General features: G+C 31.3%; 1 protein-coding gene across 3 annotated transcripts in view; it reads left to right on the top strand.

Moving 5' to 3' along the window:
- Positions 1–17,276, top strand: part of LOC141461491 (uncharacterized) — a 59,868-nt gene that overhangs the window by 15,630 nt on the left and 26,962 nt on the right. The window contains exon 2 of one of the 3 annotated variants that reach the window (XM_074142650.1): positions 12,188–12,299. The exons of 1 other annotated variant lie outside the window; for it this stretch is intronic. The gene's annotated coding sequence lies outside the window, so the exon portion shown is untranslated. Of the gene's footprint in view, positions 1–12,187; positions 12,300–13,057; positions 13,190–17,276 lie in introns of those variants that run through there. One more of the 3 variants, XM_074142651.1, reaches the window with a different exon arrangement.

The raw sequence follows: 17,276 nt of genomic DNA, 5'->3' as shown, positions 1-17,276 counted from the left end.
GCTGTCTTCTATTCCGGCAGGTTACAGTAATCAGCCTACCGACGATCCTTGTTCCCGTATTTACAGGCAAGAACTGTAAATCGTTGTGGACAATTACTTCTACCTCTTTCTCTAATGAACCCCTAAGTTACGTGGGGATTCCTTAGAACGATAAGAACAAACGCCAAGTAGAGAATATTTCTTTAACCAGTAGCACTTTCCACCTTCGAGTTCAGCAAAAGACCACATAATTCACACTATCAGCTCTCATTTGAGGTTCTCATACAAAGTTGCGGTTGAGATTATGGTGTAGGATAAGTAAATTGAAGCCGCCTAATGCAGGGTAAGTCGTATTTCACCTAGTAACTATTCACATGGAAATGAACTTCTAAAATCTGAATACTATAGAAAGTAATGAGCAAAAGGATTTCGAAGTTATGGAAATGAAATTAATTAATGGATGTTCTCAACCTTATATTATGGAGAAACCGAATCTCCGAGAAAAATTTTAGAAATCTGTTCAATAATAGAACGTATGTATTTTCTGTACGGCTAAGATAACTGAAAAACTTCCAAAAAAATATTGTTAAAAATTAAGGTTATGGAAAAGGAATATAGTAGGAGATTTTTGAAAAGAACAACACCGGATAGGATAAAAAAATGTGTAAATTGTGAAAGAAACAGAGATAAGAAAGAACATGAACCAGATAGGACGTTGTTATGGTAAGGGTAGAGTACGATGGATTTCCTCAAATGGCTTGAGAGGGTGCGGGATTGTATTTCTACAGTAAGGAGAAGAAGTGGATGGCTAGTATGTCATTGAGAGAAAGAGATGGTGATTGAAATGAGAGGAAGATATGGAGAGACATGGGCTTTAGGCGAATTCTAAAAAAAAAAAAGTCGTAAAAATAAACTGCCCACGACTGTCTAACGTCCCACTCGGATATCTCTCCACTGGGTCAAGACGACAGAATGGATCTCTTCTCAATAGTCACAGACTTGAACAGTGTGACAATTACACAACAACCTTTATTGAAAGATGTATTGCTATGAGCAGAAATTGTATAAAAACAAAAAACAAAAATTGTTTCTTTCAGGTATTTTGTACCTAACAAGAGCGCAACAATAAAATACCTGAAAGCATATACTCATTCAAATAAACACTTTTATGCAACCTAAACGTAATAAAGCGAATGGTTTAATTGCACAACTAAGTGATCAGACAAAATCTAAATCTACTACATACATAACTAACATCTAAATAGTGGTCAATATATCTGAAAAGATTTAAACCTTTCGCAAAGTCATGAGTACCAGAAGAGAAAGTGAAAATATTATTTATACCACAATATAAAATTAAAAGGTACTGAACAAGTTAGATAAATAGAAGCTTTAGGTAATACCAATTATTCTTAGCAAAACTACTACCTTAACAACAAACTCCCCTTCTGAATACGACGATTTAGTTTTATTTATTTTTATCTAATTTGTTTTTAGAGAGATCCACCAAACTAGTAAAGCTGACCTTTCATTTCACTTGACAATAACCGTGGAGAATAATAACTGCTGTTCAATAATAATCATTAACATTTTGCAATTGATTTATTATTATTATTTTATAATATATTATTTGTACAACATAATGAAATATAAATTAACAAATTATTTTATCTTAGATGTAACACAGAATTCAACTTCAGAGTATAACATACAATCAAAAACAAAATAAAAATGGAAAAACAGAAATAAACTGTTGTAAATACATTACAAGAAAAGAAGAACCACTGACCAATTTTTTGATTCAATGGTGAATTTATAGAGTTCAATCAACTTTACATTCTCTGAAATTTGCAGTAAATTGTTAATATTTTCTACTTTACTTTACTCTGTATTGATATACTTCAAAATATATGTACTTCCTTGCAGCTTTGGGCATACAATCAGAAAGTGATATAGACTGCACTACAAAATCTATCCATTACCAATTTTTAGTTTAAATTGCATTTAAAATATAAGGTTAAGACTAAAATGATTAAACCACAAAAATAAAAGTTTAAATAAAACCATCTAATGTTTTATAATTAAATTAAATAACCTTACCCATAATCGAGAAGCTAAAGAATGAGTTAACTTACATTACAAGTATAATAATTTTTTTTTACTGGCATTGAAGTGTGGCGAACGAAAATGTATAGGAAAAATAATAGAAGAAATATTCCTAAAAAAGGGAATAAGTTGTCTAAGGGTATTAATCTAGATAAATAATTAGAAGAGAATTTCAAAACCAAACTGGTGCATACTGCACTCTTTCCTGCAGCACTTGATCTACAATTTTATGTAATAAGCACTAGTCTCATTTGTTCCAATAACTTGGCGACCACGAAAGGAGTGCCTAATTGATAAATTTGTTTTCGTGGTATTGCAAATGTGGAAGCATAGGGAATTTAACTATCGTTCAAAAACCGCAACTTAGTTACCCAGAATTAGACTAAGGCATTATAACTATAATATGTTGTGGTTTACTCCATCCTAATTAACCACAAAAGAGTACTTCTGTACTTCTTCACTCTTTGGCACGCCAAACTCCAATTTCTGTGAAAGCAAATTTTCGAAAATCTAACGCAAAAGATGTTGAAAGTAAAACTAAACAAATTTCTTGAAAGCTAGTGTAAATATGTAAATATGTTTGTGATATTTGAATAGAAAATGTAAATAAAGCTATAAGTCCATCGAACCATGCTAAATTGTTCACGATCAATTATTTAGATTGTGAAAGTTTAACGAAAATTTTGCATTAATCAAAATTTTACCTGTTTCTCTTGTAAATAATTTAGTATTCATCTTGTAAAGAGGCAATTATTTAGTTAATTAATAAGTTAAACTTATTGAATAAACCGCTCTGAAAAAAATTTGAAATTTATCAAGATGTTGGCTATAACATAAATTAAGCAATGTGTGATTTACTGAGCTCCACCAATAATGCCAAGCAGATTATTTAGTTTGTTATTTATATCTTCCTAATGTTCTTATGTGCTTATCAGTGTTTGTTCTATAGAGAATTGAGATAAGCTAATTGTCTACATGAATATTATCTGTAATATATTTTTTCAGTTAAAATTATTTTGTTTTTCTACAAACCAAGGATTGTTCTAAGATTGAATGTATGACTTAGCATTTTGGCGTGAGTGTAAAGGCTGTTATTACATTGTTATTCATATCATGTGCTATCATTTTTTTTTTTTGTAGAAAAGGTTGAGAAATGAAAAGCAACGTTTTTAGGTTCATCGCGTATTTGAAGGAAAATTTGCCCACACCAGGAACTCCGCTGAATACGTGACTGAAAAAAGTGGTGAAGCTGGGTTATTTTATAATCTGATTTTTGTACTTCTACTCTTAAAAAAATAAACAAATACTTTTTTTGAAGCCTATAAATGTTTAAAAAAAAGTTATTGGTATGAACAGTTTCTCTCACCGCAGTTTATGTAATTCAATTTTCTTAAAACTCACAATTTGCACCGAAAACATGGTTCACTTCGAAAAAAAAAACTAAACAAAAATTGTGAAATAAGTTCCAGAGCATGAGAATATCATCTTTAGTGACCTAAATAAGCGTTATGAACAAACAGTATGTGAAGACTTACCAAGTATAAAACAATATTTGCTTTGTTGTTGGTGTTGATCCTATTATCATGGCATAACATTTTCCTGTAACCAAAGTGAGTTCTATTATTCCAGTTGTGTGCTCCTATATTTATGCATCTGTTCTGGATACTGTTTCATCGTGATTCGGATAGGAATTATTAAAAATTGTTCACTTCTTGTCACGATCCAGAATTATATTTCCTCCTTAAGGATCAGCTTAACAATAATGTACTCTTATTGCCATTAATCCATATATAAATTATTAATTTGAAATAAAAATATCTATTGTGAAACAAAATGAAAATAGCAGTAACAATTTCTGAATTTTAATCTACAATTTTAGTGCTCCGAACAAAAATATTGTGTCTTGTCCTTTTTTTTGAGGTTTGGGATGGATTTTGTAGATTATTAGCTATAAAGATAACGAAACTTCTCTTTCTTTCTTAGCGTTAGGTTTTCTTTTTCCTAACCTTTCTGTTAGTGGAGCCTAACCAACTTCAGTTGAACTTGAAGAGATTCTTTTTTACTTTAATCAGCTTGTTGTATCAGAAATATTTAAGAGACACGACTTAATTGAACACGTAGCTAAAAAGAAATCTTCACAGAATACTGTCTTCTAACTACGATGAGACTGTCAGATTTTGACATTAATTGAAGTAAACAACATATCACAGAAGATGTTTAGGCTCATCTAACCAGGAGCTTTGGAAAAATGAGAAAACTCAACCATAATAAGAAATTGAAAAAGTTTCGTTATTTAAACTATTATTATTAACATTGCGGATAAGATTACTGTGTTTGCAGGTAGGATACAATGTTTAAGGAACATGGATGTTGAATCACTTTCTATTACCTGGTTAATTCTAAAACTTTTATTGGAAAAATCAGCATTTCTAGACAACTTTTTCGTCAAATTTAACAAATTTAGTTTCTATAATATTAAATAGGTGATATGACCGTACATTACTCAGGAATTGAACTTTAGAGAAAAGGACTTCCCTCAGCCATCCCCAAAACTTAATATTTCTGTTCCAATTTGTTGAGGATAACAATCCCAGAAGATACAGTTAGTATACTAAGTTCAAAGAAAACAAAGCACCTATTTTGAGAAATGGCAAATCTAAAGGGAAAGAAAGACTCTTCCGATTGGCTAATCTTGTTGAAAGCCAACTGTTGAGTACCATGTTTATTTCTAAATTGAATTTCAAAGTGTTCGTTGTACATATTACCTTTCTTGAGTTATTTTGATGCATATTTGTGGGCAGAGAGACTGACATATGGAATGATTATTTGTAGATCTTATGTTTTCGTAAACAGCGACTAACAAAACATATATTTCCATGGGTAAAATGAAGCAAAAAGTAACAGAATAATAACTATTAGTATACGAACACTACTTATTTGAAGCACATTTTCCACACAAGTTCATGTAACCGTTGGCAATTTATAGCAATAAGGAAAATAAAAATAATATTAAACCGGCAATGGAATAGATATACTAATACAACCGTGAAGAAATAGGGAAGTCAGTTTAGAAATATTTCTCTCATTGCCAGAACAATTTGTTATAAAAATGTGGTGGCTGTTTCCACCAAAGTTAGTAAAACTATGTGACAAGGCGATCAATCTTCTTCTGCAGGCACTATTATAGTTTGGCGTGAAGAAGATTCGGTATTACCACCTGTCTCTCTTTAGATCATTTTATCTTCCGTACGACAGTTGCGCATCGTTGAACACTTGGTATTTTCTACCTGATACTTTTTACATTTTCCTTAGTTTTGGCATGTTATTGACTCTTTTCTTTCCACCTGTTCCATTATTTTTTATTTTATTTTTTGTTAATCATACTCACGACTGTAAGAAGTCTTCAGGATATTGGTAAAAGAAAGTATATTATTACAATGTTACAATGAAATATATAGCTAACTTCATTCAAAACTATTTTAAAGCAAGATTAACTAAAAATTTAACAAATCTTTAGAGCCTTAATATATACTTAAAACATCGGTTAGTCATTTTTTATACATTAATGATACAAAGACGTTAACGACTGAACTGCATTTTAGAGAGCTTAACTTTACCAACATCATATAAATCCGAATAAGTCATGTTTTCCGCAATAAAGATTACCATGTTGATTACCATGATTACCATGTTGTAGTGTGTGTTAAGTTGAAATAAAAGAAAAATCATTGAAACCAATCTATTCAGTAAGGTATACCTAAAATTACGTATTTTACTTAAATTAATGAATTCCTATGAAGTGCCACGGGTAGCCGAGCGGTTAGAGGCGAGTACAGCAAAGCTAAAATGTATTGTTAACTAACAAGTGGGTTCCACTAACTAGTGAGTTCGATTTCTGGTCTATTCTTTGGATTTTACTTAATGTTTAATATTAGAAATTATAGTAAAGTATGTTCGTTACTCACTTCTACCTACGACGGATAATTTGGTAGTTAGATGTATAGCCCACCTGAAAACTAACAAAATCAGAAAGGAAAAAGAACCCTATAATCAATCAAATATCCTTAAAGAATTAGAACTTTAGTAACGATGAAATTTCCTTATTAGAACCCCTACAAATCAATCTAAAAAAAGGTTTTTAAAAATTTGAAAGTCTCAAATTTGTCTAAAGTATTTCAAGTTTAGAGAAAGTAAAGTGCGTTACTTAACTAATAACCAACTGCTATAGATAACAGATAACTACCTCCCTATAAATATCCTTTTAAATGCATTAAAATTAAAAAATATAACCAAATTTCATGAACAGAATTTCATAAGAAGCAATTCAGTCGTAATTTACATAAATGGGTACTCTTTTTTCTTTTTTTTATTTCTACTTTATTTTTTGAAATTGTACAACTGCAGGCCAGTAAAGCTCCTACAACAAATAAAGAATAAAGAAGCTCTGACAATAGAAACATGGGCGACTCTGACACTTAGTGATGACTACCCTAAAGAAATATTTATTTATTTATGAAGCCAACGAATCGGGTTGAAGTGAGGAAAAAAAGGCTACATAAATACCATTACCTAGTGGCTCAGTAGCCTCGTTGTTCTATCTAAATTATTTCACATTACTTTCTGTTGCTAAATAAATGTACAAGGATGAACAAATACCCCTCACACTAATCCATTTTATCTCAGATGGATTATTATTGATGATTCCAGAGTGTATGTGCCAGATTTCAACAATTAACTCACCTTGACATATTACTTTCACTCTCATAACCTTTCCATCAATAGAATTTCTTTGGGTACACTCACCCCTTAAATATAAATTGTTTTAATGTAGATTTTTTTTGGTTTCGATTGGTCTTTATCATCAGTAGGCTACTATCTAGTTCTTATCATTTTATATTTTAATATTTGAGAAAAACAAATTCAGTTCATTATAGATTATTGAATTATTTTATACTTTGTTTAACACTTCTTTTAGCTTTAATTTATTAAATTTGTGTTCAATAAAAAATCTGATACATCGCTTACTGGTATTTTAATCAATAATGAAGTATTCAAGAATTCTCATTGAGTGATGAAATCTGCTTATATGTTTACAAGTTCGGTATCCAGTGACAATCACACAAAAAGTTCATTAAAAAAACAAAATCATAACTTTGGCCAGCTGAGCAAGTCAAAAAGTCAAACATAATTATCCAAGTCAATCATAATTTATTTACATTAGGAAGAAAAAATTAATGCCAGTTTCAGTCATTATAAACTTTATTCTGTCGAACTTTCCTAGTCATCTTCAGGGCTAATTTACAATATACTGTTTTACATCATTAGAGAGTTAGTGCCTTCTGTCTTGTCTGTTAATGAACTGAACCTAGGTCCCTAGGTCGAAAGCTCGGCAGAATAAAGTTTATCATGACTGAAACTGGCATTAATTTTTTTCATCCTATTGAAACTATGATTCAGTCACCAAAAATAATGAACAGTAATAATTTATTTAACTACCATAAATAATAAGTTTTAATGAATTTATTTATTTGACTAATTTACAAGTTTCTATATTTAACTCTATGCTTCAGCATTGTAATGCAGCTAAAAAAACAAAATCTTCTATTTTTATCGGTCGAAGCACTTGAGTTATAAAGTTCAAGGCGAGACGGTAACGTACGAGTAAGTAAAGTCAAAATCTCTACAATAAACTGGTTAATCTATTTCTGTTGATGCAAGAAAATCCAAAACTGTTCAGGGAATACATGCATTCTGTAACTCTATACGTGAAACGAATTTTTTTTTTTAACCTTTATTTAGATTTTTACAACTGCACAGAAATCAATGCAACAAGTAAAACAGATGGTCGATAATAGAGTGTGCTGATAGGCTAGGTCAACAAGCACACATTGACATGACTGAAATGAACGACGGCCATCCAGCGATAGCAGTCGTAATATGCCATAATAGCAGGAGAATCACGACTGTCACACTAGACAGCCGACGCTACATTCGCAGATAGATGGTCACGAGGCCACCGACGCCTCAACCGCCGTGGAGGATTAGTTAGTTAGAAACGAATTTAAAGGAATATTTTCGGTAGGCTCATCCTTGGAATCCTTAATGCAAGTGCAAACTCCATCTGTAATTTTTATTTAGCTTATTTAGTGTTTTGCATTTTTTTTTTAAATCAGTGAAATATGCTCTATTTTGAGTTGTGGCTTCAGCTGCGTAATAAAGTTACTTACTTTAAGTAGATATCTATGAAAGTAGGTATTATAAAGCGTTTTATATTAAAATAATATTACATATACTTTATTCTCTCTTCAACCAAAGTAATGATATTGGGCTCTAGTTTTGTGTAAGTTTATAGTATATTTATTGATGTTTTAAGACCATACTATCCTTGGTCAAGTATTTTACAAAGGCCAAAAGCGTGCATTACAGTTATTAGTATTGAGTGAAACAGAAAGTATTGCGAGAAAAGAACTCTCTTAACGTTTTTTGCTCTTCTCTTCATCATTTATAAACATCATGCTCTCCAAAGTGTGCTCAATCAAATCATGAATGGGCATAATTGCCTAGTGCTGGACGATTTAAGGTTACGGCCAATGAATTAATTTGCTAACTGTAAACGGCTTTCTATTTACTATTATCCAGCTGAATAAAATTATTAATGTCTGGTTTATCTGACTATGGATTTTAACTAATAAGATAAAGTTATTTGTGACAGTTAACCTTGAAATTATTGTGTTCTGTAATGTTCATTCTCCTCATAGCATTTTTTATAATTTTGTTTTTTTTTTAACGTCGAAAATTATTAATTAATTCTCTTTTGTTAGAAACACATTTATCTTTAATTATCAAGTTCTTTAACCTTTTTTTATAAATTATAGCTATCCGGTTAGTTAATCTTTAAATATGCTAATAATTGTAAATTAGGTTAAGAGCGTAGAGCTTTTTTTATAGAATTAGACACTTTCTTGCCTGAGCTTTTTTTAAAATTTCTCTTTCTCTACAAATAAGAGAATCGTGCAGATTTCGAGTTTTTGGATTTCTTGGATCTTACTTGGAGTAAAAGAAAGTTAACCGATGTACATAAAAAGGATTTTTTTGTTTTGTTTTCTGTTTTAGATTTCTATGTCCTCTTAAGGATTCTTCCTTAACAGATTGTACAAACCTTCATTATTATTTAAAATATTTCCAAAAAAATTACATTAAACTAGTTCACCTCTATTTGGGACTAAATATTCCAAATTAATATTTATTTGATGTCCAGTATACAGTGAAATCAATCATGAAGCAAATAGCAAATTGTTTGATCTTTCAAAATCCTGTATATTTCCAACATTTATTTGCCTTCAATTTGTTTCCATTAATTCAATTTTATTGCAGGTTAATGTCATTGTTTAATAAAACATTTAATGTTCAGCAGATAAAAACCACTCTTACAAATTAACTGTGAACAGAATTAACTATTAAGGTTAATGTTAGTTTTAATGGGAAAAAAAAAGAAAGCAATAGAAAGTAATACCTAATGAATAGTTAAATTTATAGTTCAGAAAGCTTAAAATTTACTAACATGTGGGTTGATTATTTAACCTAATATCTCTTCTTCTTTTTTTATACACTTCTTAGATAAATGCAGCGGATTCATCTCGTGATTTTTTAAGGTATTCAGCGAACACTTATAAGACTTAATATCATATTTAAGATTAGAGGAAATAATTTGTTTTTATTCAAGCATAACTTGTCAGGGAAGAAAGATTCTTGCCGATTGTAGTAACAATTTATTCATTAATTTATTTTTAGCCAATATCTAAACAGTTAGGACAGAAGATACAAACCTTTTTACAATGTGTTATAATTGTAAATAAGTATAAGCCCTGAAGATAACCTAGTTCTTAGGTCGAAAGCTTGGAAAAACAGTATCTTTTTTAATCGTTTATTTAGTTACAATCAACGTATTTATTGCGTTATAAACCACAAAGATAATAATGTTCAATGTCCTCGAAAAACAGAGCGCAGAAGTTACCCAGACTCTCCTAGTCAGAGAGGAGGTCGCGAGGATACAGTCTTTTTTAAGAAGTCTAGGAGTGTGGTTATTTGGATGTGTTCTGGAAGAAAGATGTTGTACCAGTGGTTTACGATGAGACCGTAAGTTAAGATGGAATTTTCTGTAACTGGTTTTAGCAACCTGTATGACGAAAGTAATGTCAGTATGAATGGTTTGATTGGTGACCATAGAAAGAACTGGAGGTTTAAGCGTTTGGTTGAATCCCATGGTTCGATGTCAGGTGGGCTTTAATATACAGTGGAGTCTCGGTTATCCGTCACCCTTTCAATTCCAATTAACCGTCACTGTCCTCAGTATTTAAAAATTAAAAAACCCAAAAAATTATTTTAAAAAGAAAACCGTTCAACGCAGAGTGTGAATATTTTCTTTTGAGATTTTCCCTTTGTCTTTTAGGTACATACTCGTGTCCATCATTTGAGAGTTTGTGGGTTTTTTTCCTAAAAAGATCAACCACAAACAAAACCGCCCACAAAACCAATTAGATGTCGCAGACATTGTATTCATTAATTTTAATACACAATAGAATGAATTGAATAATGAAAGATAACTGACCTTTAAGTTAATACAGTTTTATACACGATAAACAAAAGAATCTGGAAATTTTCCTGTTCTTTTCCATTATCCGTCTATTCGACTATCCGTCACGTGTCCGGTCCCGGTCATGACGGATAACCGAGACTCCACTGTACTCACATAAATAAATCTTTTGTTGCCAATGAGTTTTGATCTGTTGTCGTGTAGTCTTTTCAGTTGTTAGAAGAGTCTGTTAAGTTCTATTCTCTTAAGTCCTGTATGAGGATTCTGTCGCGATAAAGCCCAATGTATTAGACTGCATAGACTCCGGGTTAAGTAATTCTATTGCAAAAGACAGGAGGAAGAGTAAAGCGTCGAAGAAGGAAGGAAATGTGTTAAGATTTTGTCACTTTCAGTTTGTAGCCAATTCTTCTGTAGAGCTGAGGTGAAACTGAAAATGTCTATGTGCAATCAATGGATCTGTAAACCTAAAAAGTGCATTGGAATAATCAGCTTCCGAATGGAGTTATTGTTTAGAAAACTCGGGAATAATCAAGTACTGACGGCCATCTTTATCTCAATACAAGATCTGTATTCTTAATTTGTAGTAAATCATAAGTGTAGTTTTCTGACTGATTTGATGTTTTTTTTCAAAATTAGAAAAAGTTAAAAGTTTTATTATATTTTTATAAACTTATTTTTCATTTTTATTTTATTAACTTTAATAGATCCAGAGGTTTTTTGATGCTTCGCTAATTTTACTAATAGCCCTAGTCCCCGGTGATTTGTTTGCACTCTTAGGTCGCTCTTTTTTTTGCCTAGTCCTAAAATTAGCTAGCTCCTACATTCAATTACTAATAGCTAAAGAAAATCTCAGCATTTTTTATTATTAAAAAACTTTTTATTGTAACTTAGTGAGAAATCAAAGTGTTAAGTGTTAACACATTAACCTGTGAGGCAAGAAAACAATTGTCTAAATACAACCTACAAATAGAAGGAGCTACAATCTAGCTGTAAAGTGACTACTCGGTGATGTACAGTTAGTAAATAGTAGTTGTTTGGGCTCTCAGCCATATTAGAATCGACACATACAACCTCTTTGTGCGTGTACACCCTGTGGCTACAGTTAATAGCAGGGCACACTTCTAGAAGTCATTGCTTTTCTTTCATATTCGTCTAGCTTCCTTAGCAATGTAAATTAATGTAAGTAATGTATATTGAGATTGCTCTTCAATATATAATAAATAATCCAAACGTGGATTATACATACAAGGTAGCCCGAATTTGAAGTTACAATTAGAAGGAATAATAAGAAATTCTGTTGAATAGTTTGACTGGAAAGATAAAAACTTCTGCTTCAGTGAATTATTTCTATGAAGAGTGAATCTGAGTTACCAAAAATAGATAAATTTTGCTAAATTTTACATATTTATTCCAACGTTTTAAGAGTTAAATAACCAGAATCAATCCTTTAGACTTTTACCTACAGATCGTTTGTTCCAGTTCAGACCTCGCTAACGTTTCTGTTTCTAGGAGCGACTCACAGTCTGTAACGATAGAAGCAATCTAGGAGGGGAGTGTACCTAAAAAGTTTTTAGACGCCATTGACTTAAGATATTGACACATCATAAATTAAAAATAAAAGGTAGGTAAATAATCAATCATATTAAAAGTAAATAAATACACCGTGAAACTGGATAAATATTTTAACGTGTTCTAAATTTTACCCAAAAACCGTTTGAATACCTGTTTAACAGCTCCACTTTCTTGGACACTGATTGGATGAAGTTCAAATACCGGCACTTCTCTCAAACGTTTTTTATAATAAGCTGCCAATGAGTACACTTATGTGTAACAGAGATTTTTTTTATTCTCAAAAAAAATTTAGAAGTTTTAAATTTAGATGGTGTAAAAGAAAAATGAATAACCAAGAGTTATTAAAAAACTTAAAAGAATATTGAAAAGAAATACAGTACAGCGGAAATACTTTTTTGTATCTTCTAAATTATTGAGTATAGAATCTTCCAATTTCTCTCAATTATAGAGGTAAACATTCTCTTCATTTGGCCAAAATGTCGTAGAAAAAGGTGTATTTCAAAAGAAGATATAGAGACTTAAAAAGTGCATTAATAATGGGATTGAAATAGTTGTTAGCATCTTATCGCATGATGAAAATTGCCACTTAAAGGGTAACTTTTTTGCATACGGTCGCCTAAAAATTAATTGTCTATATTTCAAATGGAAATTTGTACTTTGGACTAAATTCAAGTTTTTTGAAAGCTGAAAAAAAGATATATACTGCAAATGAAAATAATGATAAATAATCGATAAAAATAATGATGGATAAATAATCGATTTCGAGCGTATGAAACCGTTTTAGAAAAATGTTTACATGGTGCATTGGTTCGGTCATGGCTACGTACAAGACTCGCGATTTAATGTGTAGATGTACACACATGGTGGCAAAAAAAAAACAATATACCAGTATCCTTGACTTTTCATTCTTCGTGACAAACTATCTTCTTAAACATTCAGGTAAACACATTCGCAAACTTAAAGCAACACATTTATATGTTATTAATAATGTCTTTTACAAAAAAAAAATACACCAAGAAATAATAAATTAAAAAGTGAATAAATTAAAGAGAAATGGAGGATGATGAAGAGGAGAGAGAGTGAGTGGGCAAAAAAGAGGCCATGGTTTGCAATGAAAGGTTAAGGCACGCTATCGTGGTTATGGACAATGATTTGCAAAAGCAATTCGTCTAAAGATCAAACGGTAATTAGTTGTGTAAGCTTGTTTGCAATGAGACAAGCAAGTCAAGTAATGGACAAGTAAACTTGGGATCTATGTCTTCTCTTCTTAGACCCCCTCATTCTTTCTCTTTACGACGAACAAGCGTGCTTTACGATTTAGTTGATATTAAGAAATCCTGAAAAAGAAATAAAAAAAAGAGGAATTATCCAATTGGATTGCATGGCTTTAATTAATTTACCTACTTTTTTTTGTTTATAAAATCTCGAAGCGATAATAATGAGATAGCAAGAATAAAATTGCATGCTTGTCAATCTTCCTGCCCAGTTTGGAGGTTGACTGTTATAAGCATTGCTATAACGCAGGTGGTGAACGTACCTTTATTCTGCTATCCAATAAATGACACAATTTCCACAAATAAATGTCTTTTACAGAGAGATATTCTAATTAAAATATTGCATTATATAAGTGGCATGTTTAAAAACATTTGTTTACAACTGAACCAATATCGTAGCACCAATTTTTTAGACCTGGAGCGCTACTTATGTCATTCAAATCGTTTTCACCAAAATGAACACATTCTCACAATTATTTAAAATATTTTTGGTGCAAAACACACTAAGCACAACTTTCTGTCTAAGTTATTGTAGTTTTTTGAATTGTATATTTATAAATGATCCCCAGTAATTGGTGAAAGAAAATACTTCTTTTTTTTTTGCTGCCAGTTAATGATAAAGATTGTGCGTTTTAAATGGTAATTAATTGAATTGTAATTGACTCATTGAACTGACGTTTGATTGAATTATAAATAATTAGTAGTAGTAGTAATTGCCAATTTTTTCAGGCGGGCTTTACGCCTAACTACCAATTAGGTGGCGACTAGCAAATGTACTTTACTGTAAATTTCTATTATTAACCTTTAAATAAAATCCAAGGCCTAAAGACCGGGAATCGAACCCAGAACCACAATACATATTAGCTTCGCAGGTCTCGCCTCAAACCTCTCGGCTACCGTGGCGCCTGAATTATAACTAATTAATATGAGTTATTGGACTTTTTTTACTAAATGTTTCACTGTAAAATGACAAAACTCCATGTTAATTCCATGTTCCAAGCGAAGGTGCATTGCTAAAATGGGCTCAATTTTCGATGCATCCTTCGATTTTTTTTTTTTCTCGGGTAAAAGAGACAATTTTGGAAAATTGTCAGAATCAGAATCTTGAAATGAAAAGCTTTTGTGCGAATACAGTTTGAATTTCTCTTACGTCAATTTGTATATTTAAATTTCCTTGAATTTATTTACCATAAAAACAAATTTGATTTCAAGTTAATATGTGTTCACAATTATAAAATGATACTGATTAAAGGATGCGTGATTTCCAAGCCACTGAAATAACATAAGTATCAAACTAAAGTAATGGGTCTAATATTCATTACACCCAATTATAAAAGTAACCTTATTTGTCTAAGTTACTAGTTACAGAAATATTAAAAGTCTTTTGCATAAATGCCATTTATTCAACTCGAAATTTTAGTTTGAGCCTTTTCAAACTCTTAATATACAGGTGGTTGAAGCTTAGTATTTGGTATTCTTTCCTAGGAAAATATGTCTGAAATATTATAGACCTACATTTACTTACATAGTTCAAAGTTCAATGTTCAAAAAAAAAAAAATACTGGAACTATATTTTGAATGAAATCAGTAAAATGGCACATTCTGATTGCCGATTTAAAGCAAGTTGGACACTTCGGTACACATTTCATCCCTAATAAATATTGTAAAAGATAAAAACCTTAAAGGGTCCTGTTTTACAGTTTAGTACACAACAGTGCAGCTGTTTTTTTAAAAGTAAATTCCAATCCTAACAATTGTATTCTGTAATATTATCTTTTATGTAACTAATTTTCTTCTTAGAATCCTCGCAAGATTTTTTTAAAATATTACATGATACTATAGTGTAGTCTGTGAAATAGTAACTTGTTTTAAGTTGGCAATTCTTAGCCACAAAAACATTGTACCAAAACGGAATCCATCTTTGACCGTTGTTCTGTGCCTTTTTTTTATGGTTTTAGTTATGCGACATTCTGTTTTCACACGCATGCGCACACTACAAGAAAAACACAACTTATCCGTTTAATTTTATAAACAATTGCATTAAAAGTTTATAGCGCTAAAGGTTGCTTAATTGATTTCCTTAGATTGACGATAATTTTAATAATTTAGTTTTCAAAGCCCCCACACTAGACTTGAAAGAACAGAACTGAACAGACGCTATCGACTACTTAAAAGACTCTTAGACGATAGATCAAAACTCTCGTTCTGGACAACAAAAGACTAATTTATACTACTATTTTGAAACCCATCTGGGCGTATGGAATAGAGCTGTGGGGTTCAACCAAACGCTTCAATCTCCAAAGGATTCAATCTCTACAATCTAAAATACTTCGAACTATTGTACACGCTCCTTCGACCTGACTATACACACTGACCTTAACATTCCTTTTGTCACACAAGTTGCTTAAAACACGATACAGAAAACTCTACTTCAACCTGCAATCTCATATAAATCCTCTAGCTAAAAATCTTTCTTCTAGAACTCTTCCTGACAACCCGAAAAGACGCCTTAATAGACAGTGTGGCCTCGTGATCTCCTCTCAAGTGAAGAGAGCGACTAATAGCCTAATAATTTGGAGTGTTACCACTGGGTAACTTCTCCACACGTTACTTATCTTTTGTTACTCGGTTATCACTGTTACTTATAGCACTAACGCGCTGATTGTAGCATAAATAAACGCAAGAAAAAATGTTCAAATATGAGAACTTTATAGCTTAAGTACGTTTGCTAGTCGCCTTCTTCTCCGATACTCTTATCAGGTTATTGCGATGGTAAAGCCCTTCTGAAAAAATTAGCGTGACTTTTTGCACTTTTTTACACTTAATTTAATTTTTAAATAGTAAAACATCTAATGCCATCGATTGACACCACATCTCACTGGGTATTCCTGATTCTAGAATTTCATGTCAGAAAAGGATCAATTAACGGAAGTTTGACTTTATGGTGCATATTTTTTTTTGAAAAGTTTTCTATTCAAATAGAAAAGTAATTTTTAATTTGTAAAGCTGCCTCTCAGAAATAGATAAAAAAAACTAGTTATTCCTTCTCTTCAAAGGCTGGTAAAACAAGAAGTCTTGATAGCATCACAACCTTTAAGTGTCAATGACACTGAAGGTAAGTAATTTCCTACTTATAAAACAATTAAAGAACTTAGTAACATCGACATGTAAAAATGTTCATCTCTTTACAAATACGTAAGAAATGTAGCAGCATCAAAAATACTCCATTTGATTTATTAACGATTTTATTTTCAAAAATTAGGCACTATTGCAATACTTGGTTGTACTAGGAAGCCAGAAATAAAGAGATACAATAGTGTTTTGCAATAGCTCTTCATTGAAATAGGATTTACTTTTATGTTTGACAATATCAGGCAGCAAGGAGCTCATTTGTAGACCACGAAATCTTTGAAAATGGTTTTTTAGCTGCTCATAAGAAGTACAGTTCAGTAATCAGATTAACCTTAACAAAACTTTAGTAAAGTTAATTCACGGATATAAACGTGAAAATTAATAACAACAAAATGTTTCCTTTAAATGATTTCCATTCATCAATTGGATTAACGATTAAATCTAATGCTTGTCTTTCATTTCACGCCATTTTTTGCTTTGCTTTTCCATTGTTAGATACTACGTGAACGTATAGATGAATTCTGCAGAAATTGATGCATTACACTGCCATGCAAAAACGACACCTTGGGTTTAGCAAGATATGATACTGCGCTCTTTCTTTAAAATTTACTTGTCCTTTT

The sequence above is a fragment of the Rhodnius prolixus genome, unplaced genomic scaffold (assembly GCF_049639745.1).
Source record: "Rhodnius prolixus isolate KJV_2025 unplaced genomic scaffold, Rpr scaffold_6, whole genome shotgun sequence".
NCBI lineage: Eukaryota > Metazoa > Arthropoda > Insecta > Hemiptera > Reduviidae > Rhodnius > Rhodnius prolixus.
This window is presented reverse-complemented; position numbering and strand designations above follow the sequence as displayed.